Here is a 13951-nt window from a genome sequence, read left to right as displayed (position 1 = left end):
TGTGTATGTGTATATGTGTGTATGTATATGTATGTATGTATTTATGTATGTGTTTTTCTGTGTGTCTGTGTATGTGTGTGTATGTGTATGTATGTGTGTATTTATGTATGTATGTGTATGTGTGCCTGTGTGTATGTCTGTGTGTGTGTGATATGCCAGTAATTAGGAGACAAGAACAGGATGGTGGAGAGTTTGAGGATAGCCTGAGCTACATAGTGAGATACTGTCTCAGTAAAAACCAAACTGCAATACAAACAAAAATCAAACCAAAGCACACAGAAACAGATGCACAGAAAGCTGCTCCCCACACAACCCCCAAGAGCCCCCATACAGATTTCTCAGGAGTCTCCCAAAGCTCACAGCTGAGGCCACTTCACAGGGCCAAAGAGGTGCTTGCTACCTTTGCAGGCAGGTCTCCGGGTAGGACAGCACCTTCCCTCAGCCCTTCTGATCCTGGTTCTTCCTACATTCATCTCCAAATCAAGACCAAACCCAGCAACTCCATCTCCAAAAAAGCAAAGCAAACGAACAAACAAACAAAAAATAATAAAGCGATGGCAATGGAGACAGAGAAGCCCGGAGGCAATGTATTTGTTTGAGTCACTCAGCCAAGCCACGCACAGCTACCCTCCTGAGGAAGGCTCTTTTCAGAATTAACAAGCTAGCTTTGGTCCCCAGAGACTTTCGAGCACCAGGCTGGGCTGCTGGCATTTGTGAGGACCATGGAGTGTGGGCTTACTGGATGGCAGGCGGCTGCGGATATAATTGTGCAGTCACCTGGCGTGGCTTCAGCATGAGTTCCCATGAGAGGAAGGGAAGAGGAGGGCTTTGGGTGCCTGGAGGGCAGCTCTTGGCCAGTGGTGGTGGCGAGGGTTCATACTGGTTATGGAATCATTGATCCAAGGTCCAGATGAAATAAAGGAAGAAATATTGCAGGAAGAAACACACCAGCCCTGCTGGGACGACGGGGAGGTGCTGGCCCGGGCTCCCAAGATTCTCCTGCGCAGGCAGTGAGCCCACATCTTGAAGCTTAGAACCCTGACCTGTGAAATCTGCAGGACAGAAGCAAAGGTCGCCGGGCAGGTGTCCAGCCCGATCTCGGCAGGAACTGCCCAGAGGTGGCATTTCAAGGAGCTTTGCTGCAGCCCGAAGCCTAGACTTCAAACAGCAAAATCAAGTTGGGCCCTTGCTTTCAGATGCTTCTGGGCCGCACGGAGAAATTCTCAAATGTCAGCCACCCAGCATGCAGTACACAGTACGCTCCAGCCAGGCAAGGTATTTTACCCCAGCGCTGTGCTGCAGATGAAATGCCTGAGCTACTGCCTAGCTGGGGCCCAATCAAAGCAGGAAGCACTCTCTCTGAATTAGCCATCTTGTGTATTATCCTAATAGAGTATTATTTTTAAACTACCACAATATTTTAATTACATTCTCAGCGTGAGTCATTATGTACCTGAGTGAAAAAGCACTTCTGACTGTAATTGCACGCTGGAGTCCCACGGTATAGTCAGCGAACTTAACCCGGGGACAGATTGACAGCGAGGTGGCAGTTCTCCCAAGGCCACCTCTGGGATGAACCAGCTCTTCTGCCTTCCCCTCCTCCCTTTCTTATCCCTCCTTCTCTCTCTTAGTTTCATTCAACAGTCTTTGCTGAGGACCCCTCATATATGTTGGTGCTTCTTCTTGTCTCCAGGTCACCAGCAGAGCTCCACACCCAACTTGGAGCTTGGCCCAAAGGCCAAGTTTGCTTTGCTGCATGGGAGATCCAGGAAAACAAACAAGATAAAGTCTGAGGGACTAGCAATGATGGGGCATGTCATGGAGGAAGAGTAATTCAGAGGAAACACCACAATACAGACTTGGTAGAAGCTGCAGGGCTTAACTCGACTACATCAAGAGGCTCTTGAGGGAGGTTTGAAGCAGGCACAATGGGACACGGCTTCACCACCTCACTGCTTGACCATAGCAACGTGACACCGATTGACCACAGTGCTTACTCACCTCCTGCATCAGTTTCCATCTATCTACCCCAGAGTCACAGAGCAGCAGGAAGCATCATCGCACTACTGAGGGCCATACAAGGAGACTGGGAAGATGGCTCAGTTGGCAGTATTTGTTCTGTAAGTATAGGGACCAGAGCGCACATGTCCTGTATCCACTTGGAAGGCTGGGAACATCTGGAAGCTGCTAACCTCCACATAAAAAAAAAAAATCTGGGTGTGACTGCAAATGCCTGGAATCATAGCTGGTGATGTAGAGAGAGGAGGACCCTAAAGTCCAGTTCATGTCTGTAAGCTCCAGGCTCAGTAAGAGACTTCCTCTAAAAAAAAGTTGGAGCAATAGAGGAAGATACCAGAAGTTGGCCTCTGTTCTACATGCATGCACACACACACACACACACACACGCACACACACAGGTATACACACAGGTACACACACATGCTCACACACACACACACACGCACACATGAGAACAATACAAGAAGTAATTTCTCAAGGCCTTAAAATTGCAACCTCTCATGGTTCTAACACGGGAAAATACAGACTTACAACAGCTCACAAGACAGCAAGGGGCCTGCTCCATTCCACATAATTTCCAACTAGGGAACCTCGGTGATCTGGAATGTGTGTTTTGGAGACCACAGGACAGGTTGGCAAGGCAAAGATGAATGAATGTTGGCTATGGCAGTTATACTGTGTTTGGAGTCCCACCAGGCCAGACTGCTAAGGCTCTCAAAGCAGGCAAGACCAGAAGTGTGAGAAATGGTGGTAGCCACATAAATAACCAAGTTCTGGGAGGGCGGTTAGCTTTGTGTGTGGTGACCATGGGGGTCCCCAGCCCTGAGCCTTTCACTCCTTCCCTAGTCTCCCCCCAAGCCCCCGCCCGAGTGCTGTCTGTGATGGGGCTGTCCTGAGATCAGCACAGTGGCCAGCAAGCTGCATGGATGTGGCAGTGCCTTGCTAATTAGAACTGAGCCTTGGGGAGAGTTCCAGTGAGCAGTTTAGCAATTCTAAGAATACGGAATAGGAACGGGCTTTGTTCCTGTCTAATTCTTTTCTTCTCTTTTCTTTCTTCCCAGCTCTCCATATTCAAGAGAACTACTTCTTGTAGCTCAGGGCCCTGACCTGCTGGAGAGGGGCTCTTTTGTCCCCTGTATGTTGTGCCCAGCATCCACCCCAGGCTGGACTGCACAGGGGAGGGGAGGGAATCGCCCCACCTCTGCAGGCCTTAGGGACCAGGGGTTCCTGCCTGCACCATGAAACTCTCATTTTAGGAGCAAGGGCTACCAGAGATAAGCTCATGCCCCCACCCTAAATGAAACTCACTCCTGTGTCAATACTAGAATACCCAAAAGGCAGACGTCAAGCAGAACCTGGGGCACCTTGAGTCTTGAAAAGCTAGGGTAATCCTAGCTCTCCACAGCTGTCCCCTCCCCCGCTGTCCCAGTTATGAAGAACATGTCCTTTGAGCACATGCAGACAGGAAGAACAGGCAGATCCCTAAGACTTCCTGGGTAGCCAGCCTGGTCTACTTTTTCAACTGCAGGCTAACGTGAATCCTTATTTTAAAAAATCAGGAAATAACACAGGCTGCTGAATAGTGTCATCTAAGGCTGGTCTCTCGGTATGTGTGTACGCAGGCAGTCCCACTGCCCCCACCCTCCACACACACTAAAGATTAACCCCAAATGTTTTAGCTCTAGGGTCTCACCTCAGAAGAAAGATTTTAATCCATCTTCAACCACTTGAAGCAAGAGAGCTCTGGGCTCTGAGGCTGAGGGAGGATGGCTCATGTCTCAGTTGCGGCCTTGCTACACTTAAGGGCTCTGAAGTACAGTCCTACAAAAATGATGGGTTGGTCTGAACGTGAGTGTGCTGATTCTAAATTCCTTATGGAAAAGGAAACAAAGCAATGAAGAAAAGATTGGCCATTACTCAAAGCTACAGTGACAAAACTGAGGTATTGATATAAAAAAAAAGAAAAGGAGAAAGTCAAAGAGAGACAGAGAGATAGAGACAGAGAGACAGAGAGAGACACAGACAAGAGATAGAGACAAATAGAGATAGAGAGACAGAGAGAGACAGAAACAGAGAGAGATAGAAAAATAGACACAGAGAGAGAGACAGGGATGGAGAGATAGAGAGACAGAGATAGAGACAGAGAGACAGAGAGAGACAGAGGCAGAGAAACAGAGAGATATAGAGATAGAGAAATAGAGACAGAGACAGAGAGAGATGGGGTGGAGAGACAGAGATAAACAGAGACAGAGATAGAGATAGAGACAAAGAGACAGAGGCAGAGAGACAGAGAGATTGAGAGACAGAGAGACAGAGAGACAAAGACAGAGAGAGACAGAGACACAGAGAGATAGAGACAGAGAGAGACCAAGGAACGCACACAGAACTCAAAAACGAAAGTTGAGGAATGGCACGGGAACTTTCTATCTGGTAAATAACATTTTAGACAGCCATAAAAGAGACTGATTTTTTTCCTAAGATATGTTGGCCCAGCTAGGGGAAAAGTTCTAAAGCTGTGTGTATGCTGTATCCCCAAATTCCAGGTAGATCAATTATATACACAAGAAAATGCATCTTGGCTCTCAAGGTCGAGGTTTACACAAATACTAGAAGGAAAAAAAAGGTATTTTTCATAACCAGAGCGAGAAAAGAAACAATTCTATGATCTAGAATCCACAAAATAAAACATTTCTAAGGGTCAGTGAGATAGCTCAGTGGTTGAAGGGGCCTGTTACCAAGTCTGAGGTCCTAAATTTAGTCTCTGGAACCCACACAGCAGGAGAGAACCAACTCTCTCAGGCTGCCCCACCTCCCACAACAAATAAACAAATGCAAAATGCCTAATTTAAAAGATTGCTGTTACACGTGGTTTTCTCATCTTTGAACAATGTCATAGAGATACATAAGGTGTACAGAAACCCCACACACAGCAAATGACTGACAGTTATAACAAGCCCGTGTCCGTGTGATACCATGACAGTCACGGTGACAACCTGCCCATCAAACCCAAAGGCTCCACCCCTACTATGGTGTGACTTTCATGTCACAGTGTGTCTGTTATTAAAGACCTGCACGCTTTTCTTGTGAAGTCTTATAACCAGGCATACAGCATGCTTCTGCCTCCTTCTTTCTATCGCTGGGAACATTTGAGGAATTAGTCATGATACTGCACACACCAGTCTCTCGTTCCTTCTCCTCCTAGAACTGTACTTCACCCCGTGGATATTCCATACTTCCTGTATCCATCCGAGCCATCTACCTGCTGACGGACACCTGAGCTCTTCACAGCTTGGGCTCCGCACACCGAGCTCCCACTGCCGGCCACTAGCCTGCACTCCTGGCTTCCCAGACACCCTTACCTCCAGCGTTCAAGACCCCCCCCCCCCGAGCTATGTGGTCAGTTAGTTCAACCCCTATAGAGGGTGTCAGGTCGAGTTTTCTTCAAGAGACCAGATGACTTCCGTGCCCACCAGAGGTTTGGGAGACCTCAGCATTGTGTGGATTTTATTTTTTATTAGTGTAGCCATCCAATTGGGCATGTGCGTTTTCCTATAGATTTTACATAATTTTCGTGGTGATTAATAATGTTGAAAGTCTTTACAGGTTCATTAGCTGCTATTAGAACTTCTTTCGTGAAATGTCTATTGAAACCTTTTGCCTATTTTTAATTGGGTCATTCGTCTTTTTATTATTGAGTTTAAGAATTTTTTTTTAACGTATTCTTGATGCAAGCCTTTTTCTTTCTTTCAGCCTGATTGATACAGGATCAGAAAACACTTCCTCCCATGCTGTGCCCTGTCTGTCTTTCACTCTCTGCTCTTTGTAGGGGAGAACTTCAAACTTCTGGTGACATTTAATTTATCACTTTTTTGTCTTTTATGGACCACGCTATCTGTGTCATACTCAAGAAATCTTTGCCTAACCTTACATTAAAAAAAAAAATAGAAGAATTTTGAATTACAAAAAGAAGTAAGAACAAAGAGAAGACAAATGACTAACTGGATCAAAATATTTGAATTTGTACTGGGGAGTGCTAATTCGTCTAGCAGATAAGGACCTACAGATCCATGAGCAAAAAACCAGCCATCCAAGAGAAGAACTCACCAAGGGATGCAAGGAGACAGTCGTGGAAAACGAAACACAAATGTGTCTCTTGCAGAAACTCCCAATGCACGAAAAGAAATGCAAATGTAACCCGGACTGACACACCACTGTTCTCTCAGCTCAGTTCAGCTCAGCTGAGAAAACAGTTGTGAGGTAGACTGAGCTAGCGGGGCGGGGGTGGGGGTGGGGAGACTGCATGTCATGGGATCCCTGACACAAATCTGCAGAGAAAAAGTGGCCAGTCCCTGGGGTCTGGGTGACAGGTGCCAAAACAGTCATCTGGAAGGACTGGGTTCTCATACACTGCAGCGCAGCAGGGCAGTTTTAGGTCACAAGTTACTTGTATTTCATAAAGAACTGGGAGAAAAGAGCTTGAAGAAGGCCAGACACAGACATGAAAAGCTCCAGAGATCACGGTGCTATTCTCATTACTGATGGGCCTGTGTATTGAATCACCACATTATACCCCATAAATACATAACCAGTGTGTGTCAGTGAAATCTTTAACAACTATAAATGCACGTAATCTTGACCTAGAAATACTCTGGGAAATTAGGACTTTAAATCTAATGATACACGTGAGAAATATATGTGTTCAAAGGGACTCACTATGGCACCAGGCAGAATACAAAGTTCTGAAAGTTAATGAAGGAAGAGACCCCAAAGGCAGCTCAAGGCTCATCTGCTGAATCAGACAAAGACTGTCTCCAGGTGAGGTCTTCCTCCACAGCCTGGAGTTCAGGGTGAGCTAACCTCATGCCGGAGCTTTCTGTCCAAAATGAGAAAACAGGAAGAAAAGCCGAGATTGGCAATCAGAAGGGCAGTGCCCTGACTTTTCAGGAAGTTTGTTATATTTTGTCTACTGAAATCCATGCATGAGTTGGTCATTCAAAATAAAACACAGAGAAGTTTGGGAGAAAATGAGCTTCAGGAAGATCTTCCAGACCCCGAGCCAGCTCAGTAAATAAGGCACATCATTCATAGAGTTCTCTGGGCTCCTTCTTCTGACCAAGTGTGTCCAACATGCAGCCATGCAGCCGCAGGAGGCCCAGGAGAGTTAGCAATGTATCCCAATTCAAGACAATAATCTAACCCACTGTAAATGACAACAGCTCGCAGCAATGGCTAAAGGTCAGAAATGCCTGGTAGCCTTATAAACCTTCAGTGTAGCTCTGTTCTTCTCTGTGATGAGAGTCACTGGCTGGCACTCTCCTTGGTGCAAGGGGGCCACCTCGGTGCACGTGGGTACTACTGCCCACCTGGAACCTTCCTGGGAAGCCATCTTACTTCTTAGGAACAAAGACAACATTTATTCATGCTTATTTCCTTTATGTATTCTGGGAATTCGCTGAGGACCGGATGGAACTGAGGACCATGCCCCTGTCTGACAGAGACAGGCCTGCACAGCTCGGGTGGACTTTGCTACTGTCCTGATGCCTCGCACCCCACCTAGCAGGAAGACTCGGTCATTTTGCCTCTGTCGTTCTCAGACCGTCCCTCCTCTTCTTATCTGAGTGCAGAGCCTGCAGGCCTCTCTCCCTAACACCAGTTACCTGGAGAAGTGCAGATATCTGGAGGATGTACATGCTTCCTGTAGATTCAGGCTACCTCAGTTTCTTCCATGATTGTTCCAAAATGTTCTATGCTGCCCCTCCACCCCCACATCAGTGTCATATGTACAAGGAGCTGTCCTGACTCAGACTGTTGTAGAAGGCTAATGTGGAATGGCCCCCTTAAACTCTCAGCGACACAATTGGCCACAGTCAACTTGCACAAGACCAGGGCCACTAACGTTCCACCATGGGGAAGAGGATACAAAAACAGGTCCCGGTTACTGAGACATTTTCCTCAGGGATACAGATGTTTTTAAGTTGTCCATGCTCCTGTGTTCGGTCCTAATTACACTCACTGTTCACAAAGCTACACTACAAAGTCTGTCTTTCCTGTTCTATTTATGGTCTCCCTGCTCTCTAACATGCTTCTACCAGAAGGTGGGAGCAAGAGATAGCATTGTACCTAGGGCTTGACAGTCTGAGGTTCTTCCCCTTTAATCAGTTGGGTACAGGAGAGCGTAGATTCTCCTTGTGAAGAGAACCAATGCTCTGGCAATGTCTGTGGTATGGCAGCTTCCCACCTCCCCTCCTGACCTGCATCCCCTTGCAACTGCATTCCACCGCTACGCAAAAGCTGCATGCTTGCGTAAAATTGTAAAATCTCCACCTCCCACTTAACTCCTGGGCTCCTGAGCACCCCACGGGGCACCCCTTTTTTTCCCACTCCCACGGAGACCCGCATGCCCCCTCTCTCCTGATTACTGCGCATGAATCATGTTTTAATGTTTGCTTTAATACATACAGAGTCTTTAAACAATAATAATAAGAAGGGGGAAAAATCAGCAAACAGCATCAGAGAGAGGAAATCTCTTTCTTAACATAGAAGCGGGTCTCTTGGCGTCACGGGGGAGAACTGAACAGCGAGCCTGACAACATAATTAGAAGATTGTTACTGGGAAGGGAGAGGCAGCCTTTACACAGCTCCTGCTCTCTCAATAAGATTATCCTCCCTGAATAGCTAATCAGCTTTTTTCCAGTTTCCCAAATCCGGGGCTCGAGCTCCTCTCCCCGTTCACTAAATGGCAACCGGTGACACCTCGGTGGGGAAATTTCAAGTGTTAACGAAATTTCAAGTGTTAACGGGATGTGAGCAAACAGCGAGATGGAGGGTGCGGGAAGAGGGGGCTCTGGAAGATTAGCAGCAATTTAGGAAGACGGCACTGTCACACCTGGGTTGACAGCGGCTGACAGGGGCTGTTGATCTCTGCTCCCACCTCAAATTTGAGTGTCATGCTTCAACAGAAAGGAGCAGAGTGAAGGGATGCTTCCTGGAGTCAGAATGGAATGCACAGTCCATGTTCACAGCATTTAATGACGAGCCAGGGATAGGTGGAGCAAGGGTCCACCCACCCACACCATCCATGCTACCAGCTCCTGTCCAGAGGATCGGGGACCAAGGGTCAGACAGTTGTGTTGCCATTGAAGAGTAACCATGGTCTTCCAGCACTGGGCTGCTTCTGAAAGTGTCTCTTTGCAACAACCCTGGAATCTTACAGAAACTATTCTTCAAAGCTGTTAACTGCTGAGCCGTTGCTCCAGTCTCTCCTCTACGACTGGTTTTAAATATGTAGCTTTTGCCAGAGCTCTTCTGGGTAACTGAGGTGATGTTGGAAAACCACAAGACGGGCAGGATACACTGAAGTATAGGAAGGACTCCTCTGTCAGTGGTCCTGAAGACATTGGCATCTCTCACCCCAAGTATGACTAGGGGATAAGTTTGCTCACAAGGCCACTGCTGACCCGCTCCACTGCTAGCCTGTGTTGTGGGATATCAGAAAAGATGGATGAAGGACCAGAGTTGAAGAAACAGCTCCTATTTGGGTTGTGGATGTGAGCCCTGAGCCTGAGAGGAGGGAAGGAGCTCAATTTCCAGAATCTGTGTGTGAACCATGGTTTCTCAAGAGGATCTCCTCCATTACTTAGAAAAGCCGCAGAACAAAAGCTACATTGTTGCAATCAGATTGGGAGGGGAGGAGTGCTAGAGAGACGGAAGGCTCAGTGGGTAAAACCTTATACTTCTCTTGCACAGGACCTGATTTTGGTTCCCAGCACAGATCTCAACCTCCTCTAACTCCAGCTCCAAGAGATTTGATACCTTTGGTCTTCTTGGGAGAACCAAACACAAGCGTATGTAACACACACACACACACACCTCTACCTAAAATTAATTCTTAAAAACAAGCACACACACACAAAGAGGTGTGGGAAGAGGCCAGCACGTAGGGGGCAGAGGCCATCCCACAGACTCCATCATCTCTGATCACTTCAGCACTCTGAGCAGAGGCAGTTCTGATCCCTCCTCTTAGAAGATCACGCTTCACGCTTGATTGTGGTGAGTAACAGGGAGCTTGCACCTAGATCTTCTGCACTCTGAGCCCAGGCTCTCTAAGAACAATGTGTCTGAAAGTTCTACAGTGAGCTAGACCCCAGATGGCAGCATGTATGTGTATGCCACCACTCTAATGAGCATGTGCGCACTCGGTCACTCCACCCACCAAAGCAAAAACCACCTCTCTTGCTTTCTGGTCACAGAGACCTTGTCTGTATGTGACTTGAGCTGTCCTTTACCCACAGAGCAGCTGTGATCTCGAAGCTGGCCTGATCACAGTCTGTAGTGAGCTTCTTTGCCCTGGTTGTTTTGGTTCCTCTTTTTCCTTGGGGAAACTTTATGGTAAAGGCTTGGCTGACACCATGTCTACATTATGTATATCTATGCTTCATGAAACAGCCCTGTCTGTGGGTTTGACATGACTTCCTGTGACCAACCCTCTCCTTGTCACTTGCTCCCTGGAGGTTCAGATTCTTCAGGGTTCTAATCTTATCTTGTCCCTTGATGTTTATGCTGTTCTCAGAGGTTCAAAATGTCTCTGGTAGAATCTCCTCTGGAGCTGAGCAGTGGCCCTTAAACACAGCCTGTGTGAAGGCTACACCACATCCCAGATGGCAGGGACGCCCTTTCCCATGAAGCAGAAACCTTAAAGCCTGAGGAAACTCCTCACACCCCTTCTTTAGATACCGCCTTCCACTAGGTATGATTGATGTCAACATTCCAGGATCAGAAGGCAAAATTCAGTCAAACCTTGTTATGTTCTACAAAGGGGGCCTACCGCTTCCCAACATGCCCCTAGAGAGCCCTTGCCTCCCAGCTTTCCTCTAGAGTGACTGAAATCGTCTTCCCTGCCCAAGGTGGAGTTCACCCAGTTATGGGTCTGTATCAGAAAACACACAGGGAAGGTTGTCCTTGTTCTATGTGTTCATACAAGCCAACACTGTGGTCTACCCAAAAGTCTCCTGAGCCAAGCCGCATAACAGGAATATACACTTCAGCTGAGAACAGTCAAGTTGAGCATGAGGCCACACTCTGGTAAGTCAACCACAACTGCCACAAGATGACTTTGCCAGCTGTATCAGTGGACATAGGGAATAGCGGTCCCTCAACGGCTGGCTCAGGTGTGTGGGGGGGTCTCAACGGGTTTAAAAATTTGCCTCTGAGGGTCATCAGCAAAGTAGGGCTATTCATTCTTATTGGAATAGAGGCTACTACTGACACCTGTGTGCTGGGGCTTGCCTATGTTGAACCTTAATGGTGCAAGGACCCCAGGGCCTACATGCCCAACTTGATCCCTCAGTGTACCCCTGTAACTGCTGACAGGAATCTGGCCACTCCTTTCTTTGGAGAAGCCCTGGGAAAGCATCAACATTTTGGCCCATCCTCAGCCTGAAAGCACACCCCAACAGATGTGGTATCTGTGCCTGGTCCCCCTGACATGTGTCAGAAACCTGTTTCAACGTCAGCCCAAGCTGATGAAACGGGTCACACATACTGCCTACATCTACAGGGAATAGGTTCTCGGGACCCCTGCGTAGAGAATAGTGAGGCAGGGGTACTCCCCAGATGGATCCCTGACTCCCCCGTGGTTGAGCATTGGCTAATCTGCTAATTAATAGTTAGGTCTGAAGATATTTTGTCCACCACGAGAGCCCCTCAGTTACCACACAGAGGACGACCTGATTTTATGCACTTAACACGAATCACCGAGGGGATATCTTCTCATCAACAGACTCATCTATTTTAATCAATTGCTTATTATTTCCACACGCTGACTTATTTCCATGATTCCACTGTGTGGAGCAATCATGAGATGCTCCGCTGAGGGTTCCTGGCAGGACGGGAAGCCCATCATTGACTCGACATGGCTAAACGCCTAAGGCGTTCACCCCCAGACGCAAACCCATACCCACCAGCAGCCACCAGAGAAAGGGTAAGCTGCCAGAGGCTTCGCTTTTCATCACAGGGATGGGCTGTCCCCAACTTACAGTGGGATGCATATAGGCTTGGTCTGTGACCAGGTCCCCATCTCCTATGTCAGTAATCCCTCACAGATAACAACCAAGGATCTCTGACCAACCCCACACAGGACAAAGGACCTGCTTCCAGGATCTAGTTCGCAAGCTATTCCATTGCTTTCCCACCAAAGCCTTAACATCTTGAGGTGGGGGCTGTTCCAGGCTGAATCAGAGACTGATAAAGGCTGACAATTACAGGAACATTCAGAACAGCTGGAGGCATGGGAGGCCCTTCAGAGGTGTCAGTGTGATCTTGGCACAGGGGCAGGCTGCCCCTCAGGCCAAGCAAATGCATCCATCCACCGTCAGCAGAAACAGGCTTGGGTTGATCATGGTAATATCTCTTCCTATAACAAACTCCGATTTCTCTCAGAGAGACTCACAAACAGGTGCATCTACAGAGCCGTTCAGCATCTTGCCTGGTGGTAGCTTTCTTGGAAGAGAGGAGAGAATGGCCGTGAAGCAGTAGGTACTGAGGAGAGTCTGGAGGAGGACACAGTAGCTCCAAATGTCAGCAAGTCAAAAAGAGAAGCTGAGTCACCTCTGAAGCTGCACAGCTCCGAAAGGGTTTCCAAGACATCGTACTGAAGAAAAGAGTGTGAGGGACAACCTCAGTCCTCTTCCCAAGACGTGGAGACACCATAGCACGCACTTCCCCCTAAAGACCCGGAGACAGCATAGAATGCATTTCCTCTGGCCCCACGGCAGTCCATAGTTCTTCTCTTCCCCCAAATCCCTGCTTCCTTTCTCTACTGTGCAAAACAGTTTCCTCAGACCATGTAGACACTGCCAACTCACCGAGCATTTATCTATCTTGTTGGTAGACCCAGAGCGAGGCTCTGCTGGAGCATCACAGGCAGTGGGATAGAGGTAGTGACCACTGCCGTGGTGGGATTAAAATAATTTATGTTTATGTGTCTCAGGGGCAGGGATTGAACCCAGGGCCTTGTGCTTGTTAGGCCTGAGACTGAACTCCACGATCCACATGAAGTACTCAGGTGTGGCGATGCCTGACTGTAATCCCAGTGCTGAGGAGGTAGGGACAGGTGAATTCCTACAGCTCACTGGTCAGGCCCATGAGCTTACCTCATGAGTTCGAGACCGGTGAGAGCCCAGATAGATAGAAGATATATAGAAGGCATTTCAAAAAAAAAGAAGTGGTTGGCTCCTAAAGTTAACTTCTGTCCTCTAAACCCAGGAAAAGTCATGGTGCACACACACACACACACACACACAGAGAGAGAGAGAGAGAGACAGAGAGACAGAGACAGAGAGACAGAGAGAGACAGAGACAAAGAGACAGAGAGACAGAGACAAAGAGACAGAGAGAGACAGAGAGACAGAGACAGAGAAAAAGAGAGAGACAGAGACAGAGACAGAGAAAAAGAGAGAGAGACAGAGACAGAGAGAGAAAGAGAGAGAGACAGAGACAGAGACAGAGAGTAGGTGTTCATGGCCTGTTTTTCAGTTCAGCCCCTGATGATCCTTTTGTTGAGACTTGCTGCACTCTCCATGGGCCTGAAAAAACTGGGGCAGGTCTTTGGTAAACCAGGCTCTGCAACACATTACACAGCTTGCGTGGAAGGGGAAGGGCTGGACTCTTTGTCTAGGATGGTTTTCTCTGCACTGCTCACACGAGGGAGATAAGCCTGCTGTGTGGTCTCCAGGCCACACGCTCAGCTGGGGACCTGGGTGGGGCTGGTGATAGACATGCTCTCCGTTCCCACACTGACCATCCACACCTGTCACTTGGAACCCTCACCTGCTGATTGTGCAGGAAGCTGGCCAGTGCCTAATCTACTTAAATAAATAAAAAATGTTTCTGACACTGGATAATTTGCCTTAGAAATGATACAACTGAGGTATTA

The sequence above is a fragment of the Grammomys surdaster genome, unplaced genomic scaffold (assembly GCF_004785775.1).
Source record: "Grammomys surdaster isolate TR1022 unplaced genomic scaffold, NIH_TR_1.0 167, whole genome shotgun sequence".
In the NCBI taxonomy this organism is placed as follows: Eukaryota; Metazoa; Chordata; class Mammalia; order Rodentia; family Muridae; genus Grammomys; species Grammomys surdaster.
The sequence above is the reverse complement of the archived record's forward strand: the minus strand, read 5'-3'. Positions refer to the sequence as shown.